Source organism: Rhinoderma darwinii (genome assembly GCF_050947455.1).
Source record: "Rhinoderma darwinii isolate aRhiDar2 chromosome 5 unlocalized genomic scaffold, aRhiDar2.hap1 SUPER_5_unloc_43, whole genome shotgun sequence".
NCBI lineage: Eukaryota > Metazoa > Chordata > Amphibia > Anura > Rhinodermatidae > Rhinoderma > Rhinoderma darwinii.
The window spans coordinates 204359-228119 of NW_027461802.1; the positions used below are offsets into that span (position 1 = coordinate 204359).

At 47.8% G+C, this 23761-nt stretch overlaps 16 non-coding genes across 16 annotated transcripts; all 16 read left to right on the plus strand.

The window, feature by feature from the left end:
* The first annotated feature begins 613 nt into the window (after positions 1–613).
* Positions 614–804, plus strand: LOC142693537 (U2 spliceosomal RNA). The gene has a single exon (XR_012861869.1). It is a non-coding gene; the product is annotated as a U2 spliceosomal RNA (small nuclear RNA).
* Positions 805–2080: 1276 nt separating this feature from the next.
* Positions 2081–2271, plus strand: LOC142693538 (U2 spliceosomal RNA). The gene has a single exon (XR_012861870.1). It is a non-coding gene; the product is annotated as a U2 spliceosomal RNA (small nuclear RNA).
* Positions 2272–3571: 1300 nt separating this feature from the next.
* Positions 3572–3762, plus strand: LOC142693539 (U2 spliceosomal RNA). The gene has a single exon (XR_012861871.1). It is a non-coding gene; the product is annotated as a U2 spliceosomal RNA (small nuclear RNA).
* A 1288-nt stretch (positions 3763–5050) lies between these two features.
* Positions 5051–5241, plus strand: LOC142693540 (U2 spliceosomal RNA). The gene has a single exon (XR_012861872.1). It is a non-coding gene; the product is annotated as a U2 spliceosomal RNA (small nuclear RNA).
* Positions 5242–6533: 1292 nt separating this feature from the next.
* On the plus strand, positions 6534–6724 carry LOC142693559 (U2 spliceosomal RNA). Its single transcript, XR_012861888.1, has one exon. It is a non-coding gene; the product is annotated as a U2 spliceosomal RNA (small nuclear RNA).
* Positions 6725–8000: 1276 nt separating this feature from the next.
* LOC142693541 (U2 spliceosomal RNA) lies at positions 8001–8191 on the plus strand. Its single transcript, XR_012861873.1, has one exon. It is a non-coding gene; the product is annotated as a U2 spliceosomal RNA (small nuclear RNA).
* Positions 8192–9491: 1300 nt separating this feature from the next.
* Positions 9492–9682, plus strand: LOC142693542 (U2 spliceosomal RNA). The gene has a single exon (XR_012861874.1). It is a non-coding gene; the product is annotated as a U2 spliceosomal RNA (small nuclear RNA).
* Positions 9683–10970: 1288 nt separating this feature from the next.
* LOC142693546 (U2 spliceosomal RNA) lies at positions 10971–11161 on the plus strand. Its single transcript, XR_012861876.1, has one exon. It is a non-coding gene; the product is annotated as a U2 spliceosomal RNA (small nuclear RNA).
* A 1272-nt stretch (positions 11162–12433) lies between these two features.
* On the plus strand, positions 12434–12624 carry LOC142693560 (U2 spliceosomal RNA). The gene has a single exon (XR_012861889.1). It is a non-coding gene; the product is annotated as a U2 spliceosomal RNA (small nuclear RNA).
* Positions 12625–13912: 1288 nt separating this feature from the next.
* Positions 13913–14103, plus strand: LOC142693547 (U2 spliceosomal RNA). Its single transcript, XR_012861877.1, has one exon. It is a non-coding gene; the product is annotated as a U2 spliceosomal RNA (small nuclear RNA).
* Positions 14104–15383: 1280 nt separating this feature from the next.
* On the plus strand, positions 15384–15574 carry LOC142693548 (U2 spliceosomal RNA). Its single transcript, XR_012861878.1, has one exon. It is a non-coding gene; the product is annotated as a U2 spliceosomal RNA (small nuclear RNA).
* Positions 15575–16870: 1296 nt separating this feature from the next.
* On the plus strand, positions 16871–17061 carry LOC142693549 (U2 spliceosomal RNA). Its single transcript, XR_012861879.1, has one exon. It is a non-coding gene; the product is annotated as a U2 spliceosomal RNA (small nuclear RNA).
* A 1292-nt stretch (positions 17062–18353) lies between these two features.
* LOC142693550 (U2 spliceosomal RNA) lies at positions 18354–18544 on the plus strand. Its single transcript, XR_012861880.1, has one exon. It is a non-coding gene; the product is annotated as a U2 spliceosomal RNA (small nuclear RNA).
* Positions 18545–19843: 1299 nt separating this feature from the next.
* On the plus strand, positions 19844–20035 carry LOC142693562 (U2 spliceosomal RNA). The gene has a single exon (XR_012861891.1). It is a non-coding gene; the product is annotated as a U2 spliceosomal RNA (small nuclear RNA).
* A 1284-nt stretch (positions 20036–21319) lies between these two features.
* Positions 21320–21510, plus strand: LOC142693551 (U2 spliceosomal RNA). The gene has a single exon (XR_012861881.1). It is a non-coding gene; the product is annotated as a U2 spliceosomal RNA (small nuclear RNA).
* Positions 21511–22787: 1277 nt separating this feature from the next.
* Positions 22788–22978, plus strand: LOC142693552 (U2 spliceosomal RNA). Its single transcript, XR_012861882.1, has one exon. It is a non-coding gene; the product is annotated as a U2 spliceosomal RNA (small nuclear RNA).
* The last annotated feature ends 783 nt before the right edge of the window (positions 22979–23761 follow it).

Here is a 23761-nt window from a genome sequence, read left to right on the forward strand (position 1 = left end):
TGTCTCCCTCTTGTGGCCTCCTGGAGGCAACTAGCTGTGCAAAAAAAAGACAGCCTGGCGGCCGGCTGTTGCAGTGTTGCCCTCTCAGGCAACACTGAGTGACTGACTGAGCCTCACCGTCTTATATAAAGTTCAGACGGAACTTTGCACGTGTCATAGTGGAGCCCTCAGGATTCCAGAGCCAGCTTTCTGACATCATAATGGGGCCTCAGAGATAAAAGCCTGGGCCCAGGCAGTGTTGGTCAGTGCTGCTCAGCAGGCAGCACTGGACTGGACTGGATTACAGCTGATACAAGGTGTGAAGGAACAAGGGGTGGCTGTGGGCATGCACTTGCTGCCGCTGCCAGTGTTTATCTGCATGGCAGCAGGGCATTTGGGCGTTGCCAGGAAGGCGTTTTTATGTAGATTCCTCCTCTTTCAGCACTGCATTGTGGTGCAAGCAAAAGAAGCAAATCCTGTCTGGCTTCCTCTCCGGCCTTTATTCACCTCCCGTGTAGCTGTGAGTGTGTGAGCCTGCAGGGCCCCATGGAATTGCCTAGAAGTAGGCTGAATCGCTGCAAGGGCTGAACAGCAGTATCGGGCAGGCTCGGGCAACGCGCGGCCCGTTCGGGTTATCGCTTCTCGGCCTTTTGGCTAAGATCAAGTGTAGTATCTGTTCTTATCAGTTTAATATCTGATACGTCCCCTATCTGGGGACCATATATTAAATGGATTTTTAGAACAGGGAGATGGAAATAGAGCTTGCTCTGTCCACTCCACGCATTGACCTGGTATTGCAGTATTTCCAGGACCGGTGCACCCTTTCCTTATGTGTTGACTAAAAGCAGATTCCAAAAGTGTTTTTTGTCTTTGCTATTGTTTCTGTCTTTCTGAAGGGATCTCCCCTTTTAATCCCATTATTTCAACACCTGTTGGACAATGCATGAGTGATAATGAGCTCATTGATTAAATGCAATTAATGAATTGATTGCCACCTCTTGTTGTGTGTCGTCTGTGTTTCTGTGTTTCCGGCATTTCACATTGGAACACCTCATTCACCTTCCTTGTCTTCTCTCCGCCCTCCCTTTTAGGTAAGTTAAAGAGCTGCACCTGAGCCAGCCACTGATTGATTGATTGATTGATTGATTGATTGATTGATTGATGCAGCACAACAGTCAAATAGTGGAGTGGAGTAGGGGAACAGCAAACAGCCAATAAAGCAGCCCGCCCGCTCGCCTGCCCGCCACAATGGACCTACCTGTGTACACTAGATGGATGTGATGGAATGTACTGTCGTCCCTACATTTCAAGAAGAAGTAAGAATTGCAGTTGCAACAAAGCCTTGCTTGCCTACAAAGAGAGCAGCAATTTGGATTTGTTACTATGTTACCTAGAAGAATAACAAACTGTGCAAGGATGGAGGTTGTAGGAGCAAGGAGAAGTTGTCTGTAAAGTTGGTGGATGCCTATTTTCCATTTTGCAGTCCCTTGTCTCCCTCTTGTGGCCTCCTGGAGGCAACTAGCTGTGCAAAAAAAAGACAGCCTGGCGGCCGGCTGTTGCAGTGTTGCCCTCTCAGGCAACACTGAGTGACTGACTGAGCCTCACCGTCTTATATAAAGTTCAGACGGAACTTTGCACGTGTCATAGTGGAGCCCTCAGGATTCCAGAGCCAGCTTTCTGACATCATAATGGGGCCTCAGAGATAAAAGCCTGGGCCCAGGCAGTGTTGGTCAGTGCTGCTCAGCAGGCAGCACTGGACTGGACTGGATTACAGCTGATACAAGGTGTGAAGGAACAAGGGGTGGCTGTGGGCATGCACTTGCTGCCGCTGCCAGTGTTTATCTGCATGGCAGCAGGGCATTTGGGCGTTGCCAGGAAGGCGTTTTTATGTAGATTCCTCCTCTTTCAGCACTGCATTGTGGTGCAAGCAAAAGAAGCAAATCCTGTCTGGCTTCCTCTCCGGCCTTTATTCACCTCCCGTGTAGCTGTGAGTGTGTGAGCCTGCAGGGCCCCATGGAATTGCCTAGAAGTAGGCTGAATCGCTGCAAGGGCTGAACAGCAGTATCGGGCAGGCTCGGGCAACGCGCGGCCCGTTCGGGTTATCGCTTCTCGGCCTTTTGGCTAAGATCAAGTGTAGTATCTGTTCTTATCAGTTTAATATCTGATACGTCCCCTATCTGGGGACCATATATTAAATGGATTTTTAGAACAGGGAGATGGAAATAGAGCTTGCTCTGTCCACTCCACGCATTGACCTGGTATTGCAGTATTTCCAGGACCGGTGCACCCTTTCCTTATGTGTTGACTAAAAGCAGATTCCAAAAGTGTTTTTTGTCTTTGCTATTGTTTCTGTCTTTCTGAAGGGATCTCCCCTTTTAATCCCATTATTTCAACACCTGTTGGACAATGCATGAGTGATAATGAGCTCATTGATTAAATGCAATTAATGAATAGATTGCCACCTCTTGTTGTGTGTCGTCTGTGTTTCTGTGTTTCCGGCATTTCACATTGGAACACCTCATTCACCTTCCTTGTCTTCTCTCCGCCCTCCCTTTTAGGTAAGTTAAAGAGCTGCACCTGAGCCAGCCACTGATTGATTGATTGATTGATTGATTGATTGATTGATTGATTGATTGATTGATTGATTGATTGATGCAGCACAACAGTCAAATAGTGGAGTGGAGTAGGGGAACAGCAAACAGCCAATAAAGCAGCCCGCCCGCTCGCCTGCCCGCCACAATGGACCTACCTGTGTACACTAGATGGATGTGATGGAATGTACTGTCGTCCCTACATTTCAAGAAGAAGTAAGAATTGCAGTTGCAACAAAGCCTTGCTTGCCTACAAAGAGAGCAGCAATTTGGATTTGTTACTATGTTACCTAGAAGAATAACAAACTGTGCAAGGATGGAGGTTGTAGGAGCAAGGAGAAGTTGTCTGTAAAGTTGGTGGATGCCTATTTTCCATTTTGCAGTCCCTTGTCTCCCTCTTGTGGCCTCCTGGAGGCAACTAGCTGTGCAAAAAAAAGACAGCCTGGCGGCCGGCTGTTGCAGTGTTGCCCTCTCAGGCAACACTGAGTGACTGACTGAGCCTCACCGTCTTATATAAAGTTCAGACGGAACTTTGCACGTGTCATAGTGGAGCCCTCAGGATTCCAGAGCCAGCTTTCTGACATCATAATGGGGCCTCAGAGATAAAAGCCTGGGCCCAGGCAGTGTTGGTCAGTGCTGCTCAGCAGGCAGCACTGGACTGGACTGGATTACAGCTGATACAAGGTGTGAAGGAACAAGGGGTGGCTGTGGGCATGCACTTTCTGCCGCTGCCAGTGTTTATCTGCATGGCAGCAGGGCATTTGGGCGTTGCCAGGAAGGCGTTTTTATGTAGATTCCTCCTCTTTCAGCACTGCATTGTGGTGCAAGCAAAAGAAGCAAATCCTGTCTGGCTTCCTCTCCGGCCTTTATTCACCTCCCGTGTAGCTGTGAGTGTGTGAGCCTGCAGGGCCCCATGGAATTGCCTAGAAGTAGGCTGAATCGCTGCAAGGGCTGAACAGCAGTATCGGGCAGGCTCGGGCAACGCGCGGCCCGTTCGGGTTATCGCTTCTCGGCCTTTTGGCTAAGATCAAGTGTAGTATCTGTTCTTATCAGTTTAATATCTGATACGTCCCCTATCTGGGGACCATATATTAAATGGATTTTTAGAACAGGGAGATGGAAATAGAGCTTGCTCTGTCCACTCCACGCATTGACCTGGTATTGCAGTATTTCCAGGACCGGTGCACCCTTTCCTTATGTGTTGACTAAAAGCAGATTCCAAAAGTGTTTTTTGTCTTTGCTATTGTTTCTGTCTTTCTGAAGGGATCTGCCCTTTTAATCCCATTATTTCAACACCTGTTGGACAATGCATGAGTGATAATGAGCTCATTGATTAAATGCAATTAATGAATAGATTGCCACCTCTTGTTGTGTGTCGTCTGTGTTTCTGTGTTTCCGGCATTTCACATTGGAACACCTCATTCACCTTCCTTGTCTTCTCTCCGCCCTCCCTTTTAGGTAAGTTAAAGAGCTGCACCTGAGCCAGCCACTGATTGATTGATTGATTGATTGATTGATTGATTGATTGATTGATTGATTGATGCAGCACAACAGTCAAATAGTGGAGTGGAGTAGGGGAACAGCAAACAGCCAATAAAGCAGCCCGCCCGCTCGCCTGCCCGCCACAATGGACCTACCTGTGTACACTAGATGGATGTGATGGAATGTACTGTCGTCCCTACATTTCAAGAAGAAGTAAGAATTGCAGTTGCAACAAAGCCTTGCTTGCCTACAAAGAGAGCAGCAATTTGGATTTGTTACTATGTTACCTAGAAGAATAACAAACTGTGCAAGGATGGAGGTTGTAGGAGCAAGGAGAAGTTGTCTGTAAAGTTGGTGGATGCCTATTTTCCATTTTGCAGTCCCTTGTCTCCCTCTTGTGGCCTCCTGGAGGCAACTAGCTGTGCAAAAAAAAGACAGCCTGGCGGCCGGCTGTTGCAGTGTTGCCCTCTCAGGCAACACTGAGTGACTGACTGAGCCTCACCGTCTTATATAAAGTTCAGACGGAACTTTGCACGTGTCATAGTGGAGCCCTCAGGATTCCAGAGCCAGCTTTCTGACATCATAATGGGGCCTCAGAGATAAAAGCCTGGGCCCAGGCAGTGTTGGTCAGTGCTGCTCAGCAGGCAGCACTGGACTGGACTGGATTACAGCTGATACAAGGTGTGAAGGAACAAGGGGTGGCTGTGGGCATGCACTTGCTGCCGCTGCCAGTGTTTATCTGCATGGCAGCAGGGCATTTGGGCGTTGCCAGGAAGGCGTTTTTATGTAGATTCCTCCTCTTTCAGCACTGCATTGTGGTGCAAGCAAAAGAAGCAAATCCTGTCTGGCTTCCTCTCCGGCCTTTATTCACCTCCCGTGTAGCTGTGAGTGTGTGAGCCTGCAGGGCCCCATGGAATTGCCTAGAAGTAGGCTGAATCGCTGCAAGGGCTGAACAGCAGTATCGGGCAGGCTCGGGCAACGCGCGGCCCGTTCGGGTTATCGCTTCTCGGCCTTTTGGCTAAGATCAAGTGTAGTATCTGTTCTTATCAGTTTAATATCTGATACGTCCCCTATCTGGGGACCATATATTAAATGGATTTTTAGAACAGGGAGATGGAAATAGAGCTTGCTCTGTCCACTCCACGCATTGACCTGGTATTGCAGTATTTCCAGGACCGGTGCACCCTTTCCTTATGTGTTGACTAAAAGCAGATTCCAAAAGTGTTTTTTGTCTTTGCTATTGTTTCTGTCTTTCTGAAGGGATCTCCCCTTTTAATCCCATTATTTCAACACCTGTTGGACAATGCATGAGTGATAATGAGCTCATTGATTAAATGCAATTAATGAATAGATTGCCACCTCTTGTTGTGTGTCGTCTGTGTTTCTGTGTTTCCGGCATTTCACATTGGAACACCTCATTCACCTTCCTTGTCTTCTCTCCGCCCTCCCTTTTAGGTAAGTTAAAGAGCTGCACCTGAGCCAGCCACTGATTGATTGATTGATTGATTGATTGATTGATTGATTGATTGATTGATTGATTGATGCAGCACAACAGTCAAATAGTGGAGTGGAGTAGGGGAACAGCAAACAGCCAATAAAGCAGCCCGCCCGCTCGCCTGCCCGCCACAATGGACCTACCTGTGTACACTAGATGGATGTGATGGAATGTACTGTCGTCCCTACATTTCAAGAAGAAGTAAGAATTGCAGTTGCAACAAAGCCTTGCTTGCCTACAAAGAGAGCAGCAATTTGGATTTGTTACTATGTTACCTAGAAGAATAACAAACTGTGCAAGGATGGAGGTTGTAGGAGCAAGGAGAAGTTGTCTGTAAAGTTGGTGGATGCCTATTTTCCATTTTGCAGTCCCTTGTCTCCCTCTTGTGGCCTCCTGGAGGCAACTAGCTGTGCAAAAAAAAGACAGCCTGGCGGCCGGCTGTTGCAGTGTTGCCCTCTCAGGCAACACTGAGTGACTGACTGAGCCTCACCGTCTTATATAAAGTTCAGACGGAACTTTGCACGTGTCATAGTGGAGCCCTCAGGATTCCAGAGCCAGCTTTCTGACATCATAATGGGGCCTCAGAGATAAAAGCCTGGGCCCAGGCAGTGTTGGTCAGTGCTGCTCAGCAGGCAGCACTGGACTGGACTGGATTACAGCTGATACAAGGTGTGAAGGAACAAGGGGTGGCTGTGGGCATGCACTTGCTGCCGCTGCCAGTGTTTATCTGCATGGCAGCAGGGCATTTGGGCGTTGCCAGGAAGGCGTTTTTATGTAGATTCCTCCTCTTTCAGCACTGCATTGTGGTGCAAGCAAAAGTAGCAAATCCTGTCTGGCTTCCTCTCCGGCCTTTATTCACCTCCCGTGTAGCTGTGAGTGTGTGAGCCTGCAGGGCCCCATGGAATTGCCTAGAAGTAGGCTGAATCGCTGCAAGGGCTGAACAGCAGTATCGGGCAGGCTCGGGCAACGCGCGGCCCGTTCGGGTTATCGCTTCTCGGCCTTTTGGCTAAGATCAAGTGTAGTATCTGTTCTTATCAGTTTAATATCTGATACGTCCCCTATCTGGGGACCATATATTAAATGGATTTTTAGAACAGGGAGATAGAAATAGAGCTTGCTCTGTCCACTCCACGCATTGACCTGGTATTGCAGTATTTCCAGGACCGGTGCACCCTTTCCTTATGTGTTGACTAAAAGCAGATTCCAAAAGTGTTTTTTGTCTTTGCTATTGTTTCTGTCTTTCTGAAGGGATCTGCCCTTTTAATCCCATTATTTCAACACCTGTTGGACAATGCATGAGTGATAATGAGCTCATTGATTAAATGCAATTAATGAATAGATTGCCACCTCTTGTTGTGTGTCGTCTGTGTTTCTGTGTTTCCGGCATTTCACATTGGAACACCTCATTCACCTTCCTTGTCTTCTCTCCGCCCTCCCTTTTAGGTAAGTTAAAGAGCTGCACCTGAGCCAGCCACTGATTGATTGATTGATTGATTGATTGATTGATTGATTGATGCAGCACAACAGTCAAATAGTGGAGTGGAGTAGGGGAACAGCAAACAGCCAATAAAGCAGCCCGCCCGCTCGCCTGCCCGCCACAATGGACCTACCTGTGTACACTAGATGGATGTGATGGAATGTACTGTCGTCCCTACATTTCAAGAAGAAGTAAGAATTGCAGTTGCAACAAAGCCTTGCTTGCCTACAAAGAGAGCAGCAATTTGGATTTGTTACTATGTTACCTAGAAGAATAACAAACTGTGCAAGGATGGAGGTTGTAGGAGCAAGGAGAAGTTGTCTGTAAAGTTGGTGGATGCCTATTTTCCATTTTGCAGTCCCTTGTCTCCCTCTTGTGGCCTCCTGGAGGCAACTAGCTGTGCAAAAAAAAGACAGCCTGGCGGCCGGCTGTTGCAGTGTTGCCCTCTCAGGCAACACTGAGTGACTGACTGAGCCTCACCGTCTTATATAAAGTTCAGACGGAACTTTGCACGTGTCATAGTGGAGCCCTCAGGATTCCAGAGCCAGCTTTCTGACATCATAATGGGGCCTCAGAGATAAAAGCCTGGGCCCAGGCAGTGTTGGTCAGTGCTGCTCAGCAGGCAGCACTGGACTGGACTGGATTACAGCTGATACAAGGTGTGAAGGAACAAGGGGTGGCTGTGGGCATGCACTTGCTGCCGCTGCCAGTGTTTATCTGCATGGCAGCAGGGCATTTGGGCGTTGCCAGGAAGGCGTTTTTATGTAGATTCCTCCTCTTTCAGCACTGCATTGTGGTGCAAGCAAAAGAAGCAAATCCTGTCTGGCTTCCTCTCCGGCCTTTATTCACCTCCCGTGTAGCTGTGAGTGTGTGAGCCTGCAGGGCCCCATGGAATTGCCTAGAAGTAGGCTGAATCGCTGCAAGGGCTGAACAGCAGTATCGGGCAGGCTCGGGCAACGCGCGGCCCGTTCGGGTTATCGCTTCTCGGCCTTTTGGCTAAGATCAAGTGTAGTATCTGTTCTTATCAGTTTAATATCTGATACGTCCCCTATCTGGGGACCATATATTAAATGGATTTTTAGAACAGGGAGATGGAAATAGAGCTTGCTCTGTCCACTCCACGCATTGACCTGGTATTGCAGTATTTCCAGGACCGGTGCACCCTTTCCTTATGTGTTGACTAAAAGCAGATTCCAAAAGTGTTTTTTGTCTTTGCTATTGTTTCTGTCTTTCTGAAGGGATCTCCCCTTTTAATCCCATTATTTCAACACCTGTTGGACAATGCATGAGTGATAATGAGCTCATTGATTAAATGCAATTAATGAATAGATTGCCACCTCTTGTTGTGTGTCGTCTGTGTTTCTGTGTTTCCGGCATTTCACATTGGAACACCTCATTCACCTTCCTTGTCTTCTCTCCGCCCTCCCTTTTAGGTAAGTTAAAGAGCTGCACCTGAGCCAGCCACTGATTGATTGATTGATTGATTGATTGATTGATTGATTGATTGATTGATTGATTGATTGATTGATGCAGCACAACAGTCAAATAGTGGAGTGGAGTAGGGGAACAGCAAACAGCCAATAAAGCAGCCCGCCCGCTCGCCTGCCCGCCACAATGGACCTACCTGTGTACACTAGATGGATGTGATGGAATGTACTGTCGTCCCTACATTTCAAGAAGAAGTAAGAATTGCAGTTGCAACAAAGCCTTGCTTGCCTACAAAGAGAGCAGCAATTTGGATTTGTTACTATGTTACCTAGAAGAATAACAAACTGTGCAAGGATGGAGGTTGTAGGAGCAAGGAGAAGTTGTCTGTAAAGTTGGTGGATGCCTATTTTCCATTTTGCAGTCCCTTGTCTCCCTCTTGTGGCCTCCTGGAGGCAACTAGCTGTGCAAAAAAAAGACAGCCTGGCGGCCGGCTGTTGCAGTGTTGCCCTCTCAGGCAACACTGAGTGACTGACTGAGCCTCACCGTCTTATATAAAGTTCAGACGGAACTTTGCACGTGTCATAGTGGAGCCCTCAGGATTCCAGAGCCAGCTTTCTGACATCATAATGGGGCCTCAGAGATAAAAGCCTGGGCCCAGGCAGTGTTGGTCAGTGCTGCTCAGCAGGCAGCACTGGACTGGACTGGATTACAGCTGATACAAGGTGTGAAGGAACAAGGGGTGGCTGTGGGCATGCACTTGCTGCCGCTGCCAGTGTTTATCTGCATGACAGCAGGGCATTTGGGCGTTGCCAGGAAGGCGTTTTTATGTAGATTCCTCCTCTTTCAGCACTGCATTGTGGTGCAAGCAAAAGAAGCAAATCCTGTCTGGCTTCCTCTCCGGCCTTTATTCACCTCCCGTGTAGCTGTGAGTGTGTGAGCCTGCAGGGCCCCATGGAATTGCCTAGAAGTAGGCTGAATCGCTGCAAGGGCTGAACAGCAGTATCGGGCAGGCTCGGGCAACGCGCGGCCCGTTCGGGTTATCGCTTCTCGGCCTTTTGGCTAAGATCAAGTGTAGTATCTGTTCTTATCAGTTTAATATCTGATACGTCCCCTATCTGGGGACCATATATTAAATGGATTTTTAGAACAGGGAGATGGAAATAGAGCTTGCTCTGTCCACTCCACGCATTGACCTGGTATTGCAGTATTTCCAGGACCGGTGCACCCTTTCCTTATGTGTTGACTAAAAGCAGATTCCAAAAGTGTTTTTTGTCTTTGCTATTGTTTCTGTCTTTCTGAAGGGATCTCCCCTTTTAATCCCATTATTTCAACACCTGTTGGACAATGCATGAGTGATAATGAGCTCATTGATTAAATGCAATTAATGAATAGATTGCCACCTCTTGTTGTGTGTCGTCTGTGTTTCTGTGTTTCCGGCATTTCACATTGGAACACCTCATTCACCTTCCTTGTCTTCTCTCCGCCCTCCCTTTTAGGTAAGTTAAAGAGCTGCACCTGAGCCAGCCACTGATTGATTGATTGATTGATTGATTGATTGATTGATTGATTGATTGATTGATGCAGCACAACAGTCAAATAGTGGAGTGGAGTAGGGGAACAGCAAACAGCCAATAAAGCAGCCCGCCCGCTCGCCTGCCCGCCACAATGGACCTACCTGTGTACACTAGATGGATGTGATGGAATGTACTGTCGTCCCTACATTTCAAGAAGAAGTAAGAATTGCAGTTGCAACAAAGCCTTGCTTGCCTACAAAGAGAGCAGCAATTTGGATTTGTTACTATGTTACCTAGAAGAATAACAAACTGTGCAAGGATGGAGGTTGTAGGAGCAAGGAGAAGTTGTCTGTAAAGTTGGTGGATGCCTATTTTCCATTTTGCAGTCCCTTGTCTCCCTCTTGTGGCCTCCTGGAGGCAACTAGCTGTGCAAAAAAAAGACAGCCTGGCGGCCGGCTGTTGCAGTGTTGCCCTCTCAGGCAACACTGAGTGACTGACTGAGCCTCACCGTCTTATATAAAGTTCAGACGGAACTTTGCACGTGTCATAGTGGAGCCCTCAGGATTCCAGAGCCAGCTTTCTGACATCATAATGGGGCCTCAGAGATAAAAGCCTGGGCCCAGGCAGTGTTGGTCAGTGCTGCTCAGCAGGCAGCACTGGACTGGACTGGATTACAGCTGATACAAGGTGTGAAGGAACAAGGGGTGGCTGTGGGCATGCACTTGCTGCCGCTGCCAGTGTTTATCTGCATGACAGCAGGGCATTTGGGCGTTGCCAGGAAGGCGTTTTTATGTAGATTCCTCCTCTTTCAGCACTGCATTGTGGTGCAAGCAAAAGAAGCAAATCCTGTCTGGCTTCCTCTCCGGCCTTTATTCACCTCCCGTGTAGCGGTGAGTGTGTGAGCCTGCAGGGCCCCATGGAATTGCCTAGAAGTAGGCTGAATCGCTGCAAGGGCTGAACAGCAGTATCGGGCAGGCTCGGGCAACGCGCGGCCCGTTCGGGTTATCGCTTCTCGGCCTTTTGGCTAAGATCAAGTGTAGTATCTGTTCTTATCAGTTTAATATCTGATACGTCCCCTATCTGGGGACCATATATTAAATGGATTTTTAGAACAGGGAGATGGAAATAGAGCTTGCTCTGTCCACTCCACGCATTGACCTGGTATTGCAGTATTTCCAGGACCGGTGCACCCTTTCCTTATGTGTTGACTAAAAGCAGATTCCAAAAGTGTTTTTTGTCTTTGCTATTGTTTCTGTCTTTCTGAAGGGATCTCCCCTTTTAATCCCATTATTTCAACACCTGTTGGACAATGCATGAGTGATAATGAGCTCATTGATTAAATGCAATTAATGAATAGATTGCCACCTCTTGTTGTGTGTCGTCTGTGTTTCTGTGTTTCCGGCATTTCACATTGGAACACCTCATTCACCTTCCTTGTCTTCTCTCCGCCCTCCCTTTTAGGTAAGTTAAAGAGCTGCACCTGAGCCAGCCACTGATTGATTGATTGATTGATTGATTGATTGATTGATGCAGCACAACAGTCAAATAGTGGAGTGGAGTAGGGGAACAGCAAACAGCCAATAAAGCAGCCCGCCCGCTCGCCTGCCCGCCACAATGGACCTACCTGTGTACACTAGATGGATGTGATGGAATGTACTGTCGTCCCTACATTTCAAGAAGAAGTAAGAATTGCAGTTGCAACAAAGCCTTGCTTGCCTACAAAGAGAGCAGCAATTTGGATTTGTTACTATGTTACCTAGAAGAATAACAAACTGTGCAAGGATGGAGGTTGTAGGAGCAAGGAGAAGTTGTCTGTAAAGTTGGTGGATGCCTATTTTCCATTTTGCAGTCCCTTGTCTCCCTCTTGTGGCCTCCTGGAGGCAACTAGCTGTGCAAAAAAAAGACAGCCTGGCGGCCGGCTGTTGCAGTGTTGCCCTCTCAGGCAACACTGAGTGACTGACTGAGCCTCACCGTCTTATATAAAGTTCAGACGGAACTTTGCACGTGTCATAGTGGAGCCCTCAGGATTCCAGAGCCAGCTTTCTGACATCATAATGGGGCCTCAGAGATAAAAGCCTGGGCCCAGGCAGTGTTGGTCAGTGCTGCTCAGCAGGCAGCACTGGACTGGACTGGATTACAGCTGATACAAGGTGTGAAGGAACAAGGGGTGGCTGTGGGCATGCACTTGCTGCCGCTGCCAGTGTTTATCTGCATGGCAGCAGGGCATTTGGGCGTTGCCAGGAAGGCGTTTTTATGTAGATTCCTCCTCTTTCAGCACTGCATTGTGGTGCAAGCAAAAGAAGCAAATCCTGTCTGGCTTCCTCTCCGGCCTTTATTCACCTCCCGTGTAGCTGTGAGTGTGTGAGCCTGCAGGGCCCCATGGAATTGCCTAGAAGTAGGCTGAATCGCTGCAAGGGCTGAACAGCAGTATCGGGCAGGCTCGGGCAACGCGCGGCCCGTTCGGGTTATCGCTTCTCGGCCTTTTGGCTAAGATCAAGTGTAGTATCTGTTCTTATTAGTTTAATATCTGATACGTCCCCTATCTGGGGACCATATATTAAATGGATTTTTAGAACAGGGAGATGGAAATAGAGCTTGCTCTGTCCACTCCACGCATTGACCTGGTATTGCAGTATTTCCAGGACCGGTGCACCCTTTCCTTATGTGTTGACTAAAAGCAGATTCCAAAAGTGTTTTTTGTCTTTGCTATTGTTTCTGTCTTTCTGAAGGGATCTGCCCTTTTAATCCCATTATTTCAACACCTGTTGGACAATGCATGAGTGATAATGAGCTCATTGATTAAATGCAATTAATGAATAGATTGCCACCTCTTGTTGTGTGTCGTCTGTGTTTCTGTGTTTCCGGCATTTCACATTGGAACACCTCATTCACCTTCCTTGTCTTCTCTCCGCCCTCCCTTTTAGGTAAGTTAAAGAGCTGCACCTGAGCCAGCCACTGATTGATTGATTGATTGATTGATTGATTGATTGATTGATTGATTGATTGATGCAGCACAACAGTCAAATAGTGGAGTGGAGTAGGGGAACAGCAAACAGCCAATAAAGCAGCCCGCCCGCTCGCCTGCCCGCCACAATGGACCTACCTGTGTACACTAGATGGATGTGATGGAATGTACTGTCGTCCCTACATTTCAAGAAGAAGTAAGAATTGCAGTTGCAACAAAGCCTTGCTTGCCTACAAAGAGAGCAGCAATTTGGATTTGTTATTATGTTACCTAGAAGAATAACAAACTGTGCAAGGATGGAGGTTGTAGGAGCAAGGAGAAGTTGTCTGTAAAGTTGGTGGATGCCTATTTTCCATTTTGCAGTCCCTTGTCTCCCTCTTGTGGCCTCCTGGAGGCAACTAGCTGTGCAAAAAAAAGACAGCCTGGCGGCCGGCTCTTGCAGTGTTGCCCTCTCAGGCAACACTGAGTGACTGACTGAGCCTCACCGTCTTATATAAAGTTCAGACGGAACTTTGCACGTGTCATAGTGGAGCCCTCAGGATTCCAGAGCCAGCTTTCTGACATCATAATGGGGCCTCAGAGATAAAAGCCTGGGCCCAGGCAGTGTTGGTCAGTGCTGCTCAGCAGGCAGCACTGGACTGGACTGGATTACAGCTGATACAAGGTGTGAAGGAACAAGGGGTGGCTGTGGGCATGCACTTGCTGCCGCTGCCAGTGTTTATCTGCATGGCAGCAGGGCATTTGGGCGTTGCCAGGAAGGCGTTTTTATGTAGATTCCTCCTCTTTCAGCACTGCATTGTGGTGCAAGCAAAAGAAGCAAATCCTGTCTGGCTTCCTCTCCGGCCTTTATTCACCTCCCGTGTAGCTGTGAGTGTGTGAGCCTGCAGGGCCCCATGGAATTGCCTAGAAGTAGGCTGAATCGCTGCAAGGGCTGAACAGCAGTATCGGGCAGGCTCGGGCAACGTGCGGCCCGTTCGGGTTATCGCTTCTCGGCCTTTTGGCTAAGATCAAGTGTAGTATCTGTTCTTATCAGTTTAATATCTGATACGTCCCCTATCTGGGGACCATATATTAAATGGATTTTTAGAACAGGGAGATGGAAATAGAGCTTGCTCTGTCCACTCCACGCATTGACCTGGTATTGCAGTATTTCCAGGACCGGTGCACCCTTTCCTTATGTGTTGACTAAAAGCAGATTCCAAAAGTGTTTTTTGTCTTTGCTATTGTTTCTGTCTTTCTGAAGGGATCTCCCCTTTTAATCTCATTATTTCAACACCTGTTGGACAATGCATGAGTGATAATGAGCTCATTGATTAAATGCAATTAATGAATAGATTGCCACCTCTTGTTGTGTGTCGTCTGTGTTTCTGTGTTTCCTGCATTTCACATTGGAACACCTCATTCACCTTCCTTGTCTTCTCTCCGCCCTCCCTTTTAGGTAAGTTAAAGAGCTGCACCTGAGCCAGCCACTGATTGATTGATTGATTGATTGATTGATTGATTGATTGATTGATGCAGCACAACAGTCAAATAGTGGAGTGGAGTAGGGGAACAGCAAACAGCCAATAAAGCAGCCCGCCCGCTCGCCTGCCCGCCACAATGGACCTACCTGTGTACACTAGATGGATGTGATGGAATGTACTGTCGTCCCTACATTTCAAGAAGAAGTAAGAATTGCAGTTGCAACAAAGCCTTGCTTGCCTACAAAGAGAGCAGCAATTTGGATTTGTTACTATGTTACCTAGAAGAATAACAAACTGTGCAAGGATGGAGGTTGTAGGAGCAAGGAGAAGTTGTCTGTAAAGTTGGTGGATGCCTATTTTCCATTTTGCAGTCCCTTGTCTCCCTCTTGTGGCCTCCTGGAGGCAACTAGCTGTGCAAAAAAAAGACAGCCTGGCGGCCGGCTGTTGCAGTGTTGCCCTCTCAGGCAACACTGAGTGACTGACTGAGCCTCACCGTCTTATATAAAGTTCAGACGGAACTTTGCACGTGTCATAGTGGAGCCCTCAGGATTCCAGAGCCAGCTTTCTGACATCATAATGGGGCCTCAGAGATAAAAGCCTGGGCCCAGGCAGTGTTGGTCAGTGCTGCTCAGCAGGCAGCACTGGACTGGACTGGATTACAGCTGATACAAGGTGTGAAGGAACAAGGGGTGGCTGTGGGCATGCACTTGCTGCCGCTGCCAGTGTTTATCTGCATGGCAGCAGGGCATTTGGGCGTTGCCAGGAAGGCGTTTTTATGTAGATTCCTCCTCTTTCAGCACTGCATTGTGGTGCAAGCAAAAGAAGCAAATCCTGTCTGGCTTCCTCTCCGGCCTTTATTCACCTCCCGTGTAGCTGTGAGTGTGTGAGCCTGCAGGGCCCCATGGAATTGCCTAGAAGTAGGCTGAATCGCTGCAAGGGCTGAACAGCAGTATCGGGCAGGCTCGGGCAACGCGCGGCCCGTTCGGGTTATCGCTTCTCGGCCTTTTGGCTAAGATCAAGTGTAGTATCTGTTCTTATCAGTTTAATATCTGATACGTCCCCTATCTGGGGACCATATATTAAATGGATTTTTAGAACAGGGAGATGGAAATAGAGCTTGCTCTGTCCACTCCACGCATTGACCTGGTATTGCAGTATTTCCAGGACCGGTGCACCCTTTCCTTATGTGTTGACTAAAAGCAGATTCCAAAAGTGTTTTTTGTCTTTGCTATTGTTTCTGCCTTTCTGAAGGGATCTCCCCTTTTAATCCCATTATTTCAACACCTGTTGGACAATGCATGAGTGATAATGAGCTCATTGATTAAATGCAATTAATGAATAGATTGCCACCTCTTGTTGTGTGTCGTCTGTGTTTCTGTGTTTCCGGCATTTCACATTGGAACACCTCATTCACCTTCCTTGTCTTCTCTCCGCCCTCCCTTTTAGGTAAGTTAAAGAGCTGCACCTGAGCCAGCCACTGATTGATTGATTGATTGATTGATTGATTGATTGATTGATTGATTGATTGATTGATTGATGCAGCACAACAGTCAAATAGTGGAGTGGAGTAGGGGAACAGCAAACAGCCAATAAAGCAGCCCGCCCGCTCGCCTGCCCGCCACAATGGACCTACCTGTGTACACTAGATGGATGTGATGGAATGTACTGTCGTCCCTACATTTCAAGAAGAAGTAAGAATTGCAGTTGCAACAAAGCCTTGCTTGCCTACAAAGAGAGCAGCAATTTGGATTTGTTACTATGTTACCTAGAAGAATAACAAACTGTGCAAGGATGGAGGTTGTAGGAGCAAGGAGAAGTTGTCTGTAAAGTTGGTGGATGCCTATTTTCCATTTTGCAGTCCCTTGTCTCCCTCTTGTGGCCTCCTGGAGGCAACTAGCTGTGCAAAAAAAAGACAGCCTGGCGGCCGGCTGTTGCAGTGTTGCCCTCTCAGGCAACACTGAGTGACTGACTGAGCCTCACCGTCTTATATAAAGTTCAGACGGAACTTTGCACGTGTCATAGTGGAGCCCTCAGGATTCCAGAGCCAGCTTTCTGACATCATAATGGGGCCTCAGAGATAAAAGCCTGGGCCCAGGCAGTGTTGGTCAGTGCTGCTCAGCAGGCAGCACTGGACTGGACTGGATTACAGCTGATACAAGGTGTGAAGGAACAAGGGGTGGCTGTGGGCATGCACTTGCTGCCGCTGCCAGTGTTTATCTGCATGGCAGCAGGGCATTTGGGCGTTGCCAGGAAGGCGTTTTTATGTAGATTCCTCCTCTTTCAGCACTGCATTGTGGTGCAAGCAAAAGAAGCAAATCCTGTCTGGCTTCCTCTCCGGCCTTTATTCACCTCCCGTGTAGCTGTGAGTGTGTGAGCCTGCAGGGCCCCATGGAATTGCCTAGAAGTAGGCTGAATCGCTGCAAGGGCTGAACAGCAGTATCGGGCAGGCTCGGGCAACGCGCGGCCCGTTCGGGTTATCGCTTCTCGGCCTTTTGGCTAAGATCAAGTGTAGTATCTGTTCTTATCAGTTTAATATCTGATACGTCCCCTATCTGGGGACCATATATTAAATGGATTTTTAGAACAGGGAGATGGAAATAGAGCTTGCTCTGTCCACTCCACGCATTGACCTGGTATTGCAGTATTTCCAGGACCGGTGCACCCTTTCCTTATGTGTTGACTAAAAGCAGATTCCAAAAGTGTTTTTTGTCTTTGCTATTGTTTCTGTCTTTCTGAAGGGATCTGCCCTTTTAATCCCATTATTTCAACACCTGTTGGACAATGCATGAGTGATAATGAGCTCATTGATTAAATGCAATTAATGAATAGATTGCCACCTCTTGTTGTGTGTCGTCTGTGTTTCTGTGTTTCCGGCATTTCACATTGGAACACCTCATTCACCTTCCTTGTCTTCTCTCCGCCCTCCCTTTTAGGTAAGTTAAAGAGCTGCACCTGAGCCAGCCACTGATTGATTGATTGATTGATTGATTGATTGATTGATTGATTGATTGATTGATTGATGCAGCACAACAGTCAAATAGTGGAGTGGAGTAGGGGAACAGCAAACAGCCAATAAAGCAGCCCGCCCGCTCGCCTGCCCGCCACAATGGACCTACCTGTGTACACTAGATGGATGTGATGGAATGTACTGTCGTCCCTACATTTCAAGAAGAAGTAAGAATTGCAGTTGCAACAAAGCCTTGCTTGCCTACAAAGAGAGCAGCAATTTGGATTTGTTACTATGTTACCTAGAAGAATAACAAACTGTGCAAGGATGGAGGTTGTAGGAGCAAGGAGAAGTTGTCTGTAAAGTTGGTGGATGCCTATTTTCCATTTTGCAGTCCCTTGTCTCCCTCTTGTGGCCTCCTGGAGGCAACTAGCTGTGCAAAAAAAAGACAGCCTGGCGGCCGGCTGTTGCAGTGTTGCCCTCTCAGGCAACACTGAGTGACTGACTGAGCCTCACCGTCTTATATAAAGTTCAGACGGAACTTTGCACGTGTCATAGTGGAGCCCTCAGGATTCCAGAGCCAGCTTTCTGACATCATAATGGGGCCTCAGAGATAAAAGCCTGGGCCCAGGCAGTGTTGGTCAGTGCTGCTCAGCAGGCAGCACTGGACTGGACTGGATTACAGCTGATACAAGGTGTGAAGGAACAAGGGGTGGCTGTGGGCATGCACTTGCTGCCGCTGCCAGTGTTTATCTGCATGGCAGCAGGGCATTTGGGCGTTGCCAGGAAGGCGTTTTTATGTAGATTCCTCCTCTTTCAGCACTGCATTGTGGTGCAAGCAAAAGAAGCAAATCCTGTCTGGCTTCCTCTCCGGCCTTTATTCACCTCCCGTGTAGCTGTGAGTGTGTGAGCCTGCAGGGCCCCATGGAATTGCCTAGAAGTAGGCTGAATCGCTGCAAGGGCTGAACAGCAGTATCGGGCAGGCTCGGGCAACGCGCGGCCCGTTCGGGTTATCGCTTCTCGGCCTTTTGGCTAAGATCAAGTGTAGTATCTGTTCTTATCAGTTTAATATCTGATACGTCCCCTATCTGGGGACCATATATTAAATGGATTTTTAGAACAGGGAGATGGAAATAGAGCTTGCTCTGTCCACTCCACGCATTGACCTGGTATTGCAGTATTTCCAGGACCGGTGCACCCTTTCCTTATGTGTTGACTAAAAGCAGATTCCAAAAGTGTTTTTTGTCTTTGCTATTGTTTCTGTCTTTCTGAAGGGATCTGCCCTTTTAATCCCATTATTTCAACACCTGTTGGACAATGCATGAGTGATAATGAGCTCATTGATTAAATGCAATTAATGAATAGATTGCCACCTCTTGTTGTGTGTCGTCTGTGTTTCTGTGTTTCCGGCATTTCACATTGGAACACCTCATTCACCTTCCTTGTCTTCTCTCCGCCCTCCCTTTTAGGTAAGTTAAAGAGCTGCACCTGAGCCAGCCACTGATTGATTGATTGATTGATTGATTGATTGATTGATTGATTGATTGATTGATTGATTGATTGATGCAGCACAACAGTCAAATAGTGGAGTGGAGTAGGGGAACAGCAAACAGCCAATAAAGCAGCCCGCCCGCTCGCCTGCCCGCCACAATGGACCTACCTGTGTACACTAGATGGATGTGATGGAATGTACTGTCGTCCCTACATTTCAAGAAGAAGTAAGAATTGCAGTTGCAACAAAGCCTTGCTTGCCTACAAAGAGAGCAGCAATTTGGATTTGTTACTATGTTACCTAGAAGAATAACAAACTGTGCAAGGATGGAGGTTGTAGGAGCAAGGAGAAGTTGTCTGTAAAGTTGGTGGATGCCTATTTTCCATTTTGCAGTCCCTTGTCTCCCTCTTGTGGCCTCCTGGAGGCAACTAGCTGTGCAAAAAAAGACAGCCTGGCGGCCGGCTGTTGCAGTGTTGCCCTCTCAGGCAACACTGAGTGACTGACTGAGCCTCACCGTCTTATATAAAGTTCAGACGGAACTTTGCACGTGTCATAGTGGAGCCCTCAGGATTCCAGAGCCAGCTTTCTGACATCATAATGGGGCCTCAGAGATAAAAGCCTGGGCCCAGGCAGTGTTGGTCAGTGCTGCTCAGCAGGCAGCACTGGACTGGACTGGATTACAGCTGATACAAGGTGTGAAGGAACAAGGGGTGGCTGTGGGCATGCACTTGCTGCCGCTGCCAGTGTTTATCTGCATGGCAGCAGGGCATTTGGGCGTTGCCAGGAAGGCGTTTTTATGTAGATTCCTCCTCTTTCAGCACTGCATTGTGGTGCAAGCAAAAGAAGCAAATCCTGTCTGGCTTCCTCTCCGGCCTTTATTCACCTCCCGTGTAGCTGTGAGTGTGTGAGCCTGCAGGGCCCCATGGAATTGCCTAGAAGTAGGCTGAATCGCTGCAAGGGCTGAACAGCAGTATCGGGCAGGCTCGGGCAACGTGCGGCCCGTTCGGGTTATCGCTTCTCGGCCTTTTGGCTAAGATCAAGTGTAGTATCTGTTCTTATCAGTTTAATATCTGATACGTCCCCTATCTGGGGACCATATATTAAATGGATTTTTTAGAACAGGGAGATGGAAATAGAGCTTGCTCTGTCCACTCCACGCATTGACCTGGTATTGCAGTATTTCCAGGACCGGTGCACCCTTTCCTTATGTGTTGACTAAAAGCAGATTCCAAAAGTGTTTTTTGTCTTTGCTATTGTTTCTGTCTTTCTGAAGGGATCTCCCCTTTTAATCCCATTATTTCAACACCTGTTGGACAATGCATGAGTGATAATGAGCTCATTGATTAAATGCAATTAATGAATAGATTGCCACCTCTTGTTGTGTGTCGTCTGTGTTTCTGTGTTTCCGGCATTTCACATTGGAACACCTCATTCACCTTCCTTGTCTTCTCTCCGCCCTCCCTTTTAGGTAAGTTAAAGAGCTGCACCTGAGCCAGCCACTGATTGATTGATTGATTGATTGATTGATTGATTGATTGATTGATTGATGCAGCACAACAGTCAAATAGTGGAGTGGAGTAGGGGAACAGCAAACAGCCAATAAAGCAGCCCACCCGCTCGCCTGCCCGCCACAATGGACCTACCTGTGTACACTAGATGGATGTGATGGAATGTACTGTCGTCCCTACATTTCAAGAAGAAGTAAGAATTGCAGTTGCAACAAAGCCTTGCTTGCCTACAAAGAGAGCAGCAATTTGGATTTGTTACTATGTTACCTAGAAGAATAACAAACTGTGCAAGGATGGAGGTTGTAGGAGCAAGGAGAAGTTGTCTGTAAAGTTGGTGGATGCCTATTTTCCATTTTGCAGTCCCTTGTCTCCCTCTTGTGGCCTCCTGGAGGCAACTGGCTGTGCAAAAAAAAGACAGCCTGGCGGCCGGCTGTTGCAGTGTTGCCCTCTCAGGCAACACTGAGTGACTGACTGAGCCTCACCGTCTTATATAAAGTTCAGACGGAACTTTGCACGTGTCATAGTGGAGCCCTCAGGATTCCAGAGCCAGCTTTCTGACATCATAATGGGGCCTCAGAGATAAAAGCCTGGGCCCAGGCAGTGTTGGTCAGTGCTGCTCAGCAGGCAGCACTGGACTGGACTGGATTACAGCTGATACAAGGTGTGAAGGAACAAGGGGTGGCTGTGGGCATGCACTTGCTGCCGCTGCCAGTGTTTATCTGCATGGCAGCAGGGCATTTGGGCGTTGCCAGGAAGGCGTTTTTATGTAGATTTCTCCTCTTTCAGCACTGCATTGTGGTGCAAGCAAAAGAAGCAAATCCTGTCTGGCTTCCTCTCCGGCCTTTATTCACCTCCCGTGTAGCTGTGAGTGTGTGAGCCTGCAGGGCCCCATGGAATTGCCTAGAAGTAGGCTGAATCGCTGCAAGGGCTGAACAGCAGTATCGGGCAGGCTCGGGCAACGCGCGGCCCGTTCGGGTTATCGCTTCTCGGCCTTTTGGCTAAGATCAAGTGTAGTATCTGTTCTTATCAGTTTAATATCTGATACGTCCCCTATCTGGGGACCATATATTAAATGGATTTTTAGAACAGGGAGATGGAAATAGAGCTTGCTCTGTCCACTCCACGCATTGACCTGGTATTGCAGTATTTCCAGGACCGGTGCACCCTTTCCTTATGTGTTGACTAAAAGCAGATTCCAAAAGTGTTTTTTGTCTTTGCTATTGTTTCTGTCTTTCTGAAGGGATCTCCCCTTTTAATCCCATTATTTCAACACCTGTTGGACAATGCATGAGTGATAATGAGCTCATTGATTAAATGCAATTAATGAATAGATTGCCACCTCTTGTTGTGTGTCGTCTGTGTTTCTGTGTTTCCGGCATTTCACATTGGAACACCTCATTCACCTTCCTTGTCTTCTCTCCGCCCTCCCTTTTAGGTAAGTTAAAGAGCTGCACCTGAGCCAGCCACTTGATTGATTGATTGATTGATTGATTGATTGATTGATTGATGCAGCACAACAGTCAAATAGTGGAGTGGAGTAGGGGAACAGCAAACAGCCAATAAAGCAGCCCGCCCGCTCGCCTGCCCGCCACAATGGACCTACCTGTGTACACTAGATGGATGTGATGGAATGTACTGTCGTCCCTACATTTCAAGAAGAAGTAAGAATTGCAGTTGCAACAAAGCCTTGCTTGCCTACAAAGAGAGCAGCAATTTGGATTTGTTACTATGTTACCTAGAAGAATAACAAACTGTGCAAGGATGGAGGTTGTAGGAGCAAGGAGAAGTTGTCTGTAAAGTTGGTGGATGCCTATTTTCCATTTTGCAGTCCCTTGTCTCCCTCTTGTGGCCTCCTGGAGGCAACTAGCTGTGCAAAAAAAAGACAGCCTGGCGGCCGGCTGTTGCAGTGTTGCCCTCTCAGGCAACACTGAGTGACTGACTGAGCCTCACCGTCTTATATAAAGTTCAGACGGAACTTTGCACGTGTCATAGTGGAGCCCTCAGGATTCCAGAGCCAGCTTTCTGACATCATAATGGGGCCTCAGAGATAAAAGCCTGGGCCCAGGCAGTGTTGGTCAGTGCTGCTCAGCAGGCAGCACTGGACTGGACTGGATTACAGCTGATACAAGGTGTGAAGGAACAAGGGGTGGCTGTGGGCATGCACTTGCTGCCGCTGCCAGTGTTTATCTGCATGGCAGCAGGGCATTTGGGCGTTGCCAGGAAGGCGTTTTTATGTAGATTCCTCCTCTTTCAGCACTGCATTGTGGTGCAAGCAAAAGAAGCAAATCCTGTCTGGCTTCCTCTCCGGCCTTTATTCACCTCCCGTGTAGCTGTGAGTGTGTGAGCCTGCAGGGCCCCATGGAATTGCCTAGAAGTAGGCTGAATCGCTGCAAGGGCTGAACAGCAGTATCGGGCAGGCTCGGGCAACGCGCGGCCCGTTCGGGTTATCGCTTCTCGGCCTTTTGGCTAAGATCAAGTGTAGTATCTGTTCTTATCAGTTTAATATCTGATACGTCCCCTATCTGGGGACCATATATTAAATGGATTTTTAGAACAGGGAGATGGAAATAGAGCTTGCTCTGTCCACTCCACGCATTGACCTGGTATTGCAGTATTTCCAGGACCGGTGCACCCTTTCCTTATGTGTTGACTAAAAGCAGATTCCAAAAGTGTTTTTTGTCTTTGCTATTGTTTCTGTCTTTCTGAAGGGATCTCCCCTTTTAATCCCATTATTTCAACACCTGTTGGACAATGCATGAGTGATAATGAGCTCATTGATTAAATGCAATTAATGAATAGATTGCCACCTCTTGTTGTGTGTCGTCTGTGTTTCTGTGTTTCCGGCATTTCACATTGGAACACCTCATTCACCTTCCTTGTCTTCTCTCCGCCCTCCCTTTTAGGTAAGTTAAAGAGCTGCACCTGAGCCAGCCACTGATTGATTGATTGATTGATTGATTGATTGATTGATTGATTGATTGATTGATGCAGCACAACAGTCAAATAGTGGAGTGGAGTAGGGGAACAGCAAACAGCCAATAAAGCAGCCCACCCGCTCGCCTGCCCGCCACAATGGACCTACCTGTGTACACTAGATGGATGTGATGGAATGTACTGTCGTCCCTACATTTCAAGAAGAAGTAAGAATTGCAGTTGCAACAAAGCCTTGCTTGCCTACAAAGAGAGCAGCAATTTGGATTTGTTACTATGTTACCTAGAAGAATAACAAACTGTGCAAGGATGGAGGTTGTAGGAGCAAGGAGAAGTTGTCTGTAAAGTTGGTGGATGCCTATTTTCCATTTTGCAGTCCCTTGTCTCCCTCTTGTGGCCTCCTGGAGGCAACTGGCTGTGCAAAAAAAAGACAGCCTGGCGGCCGGCTGTTGCAGTGTTGCCCTCTCAGGCAACACTGAGTGACTGACT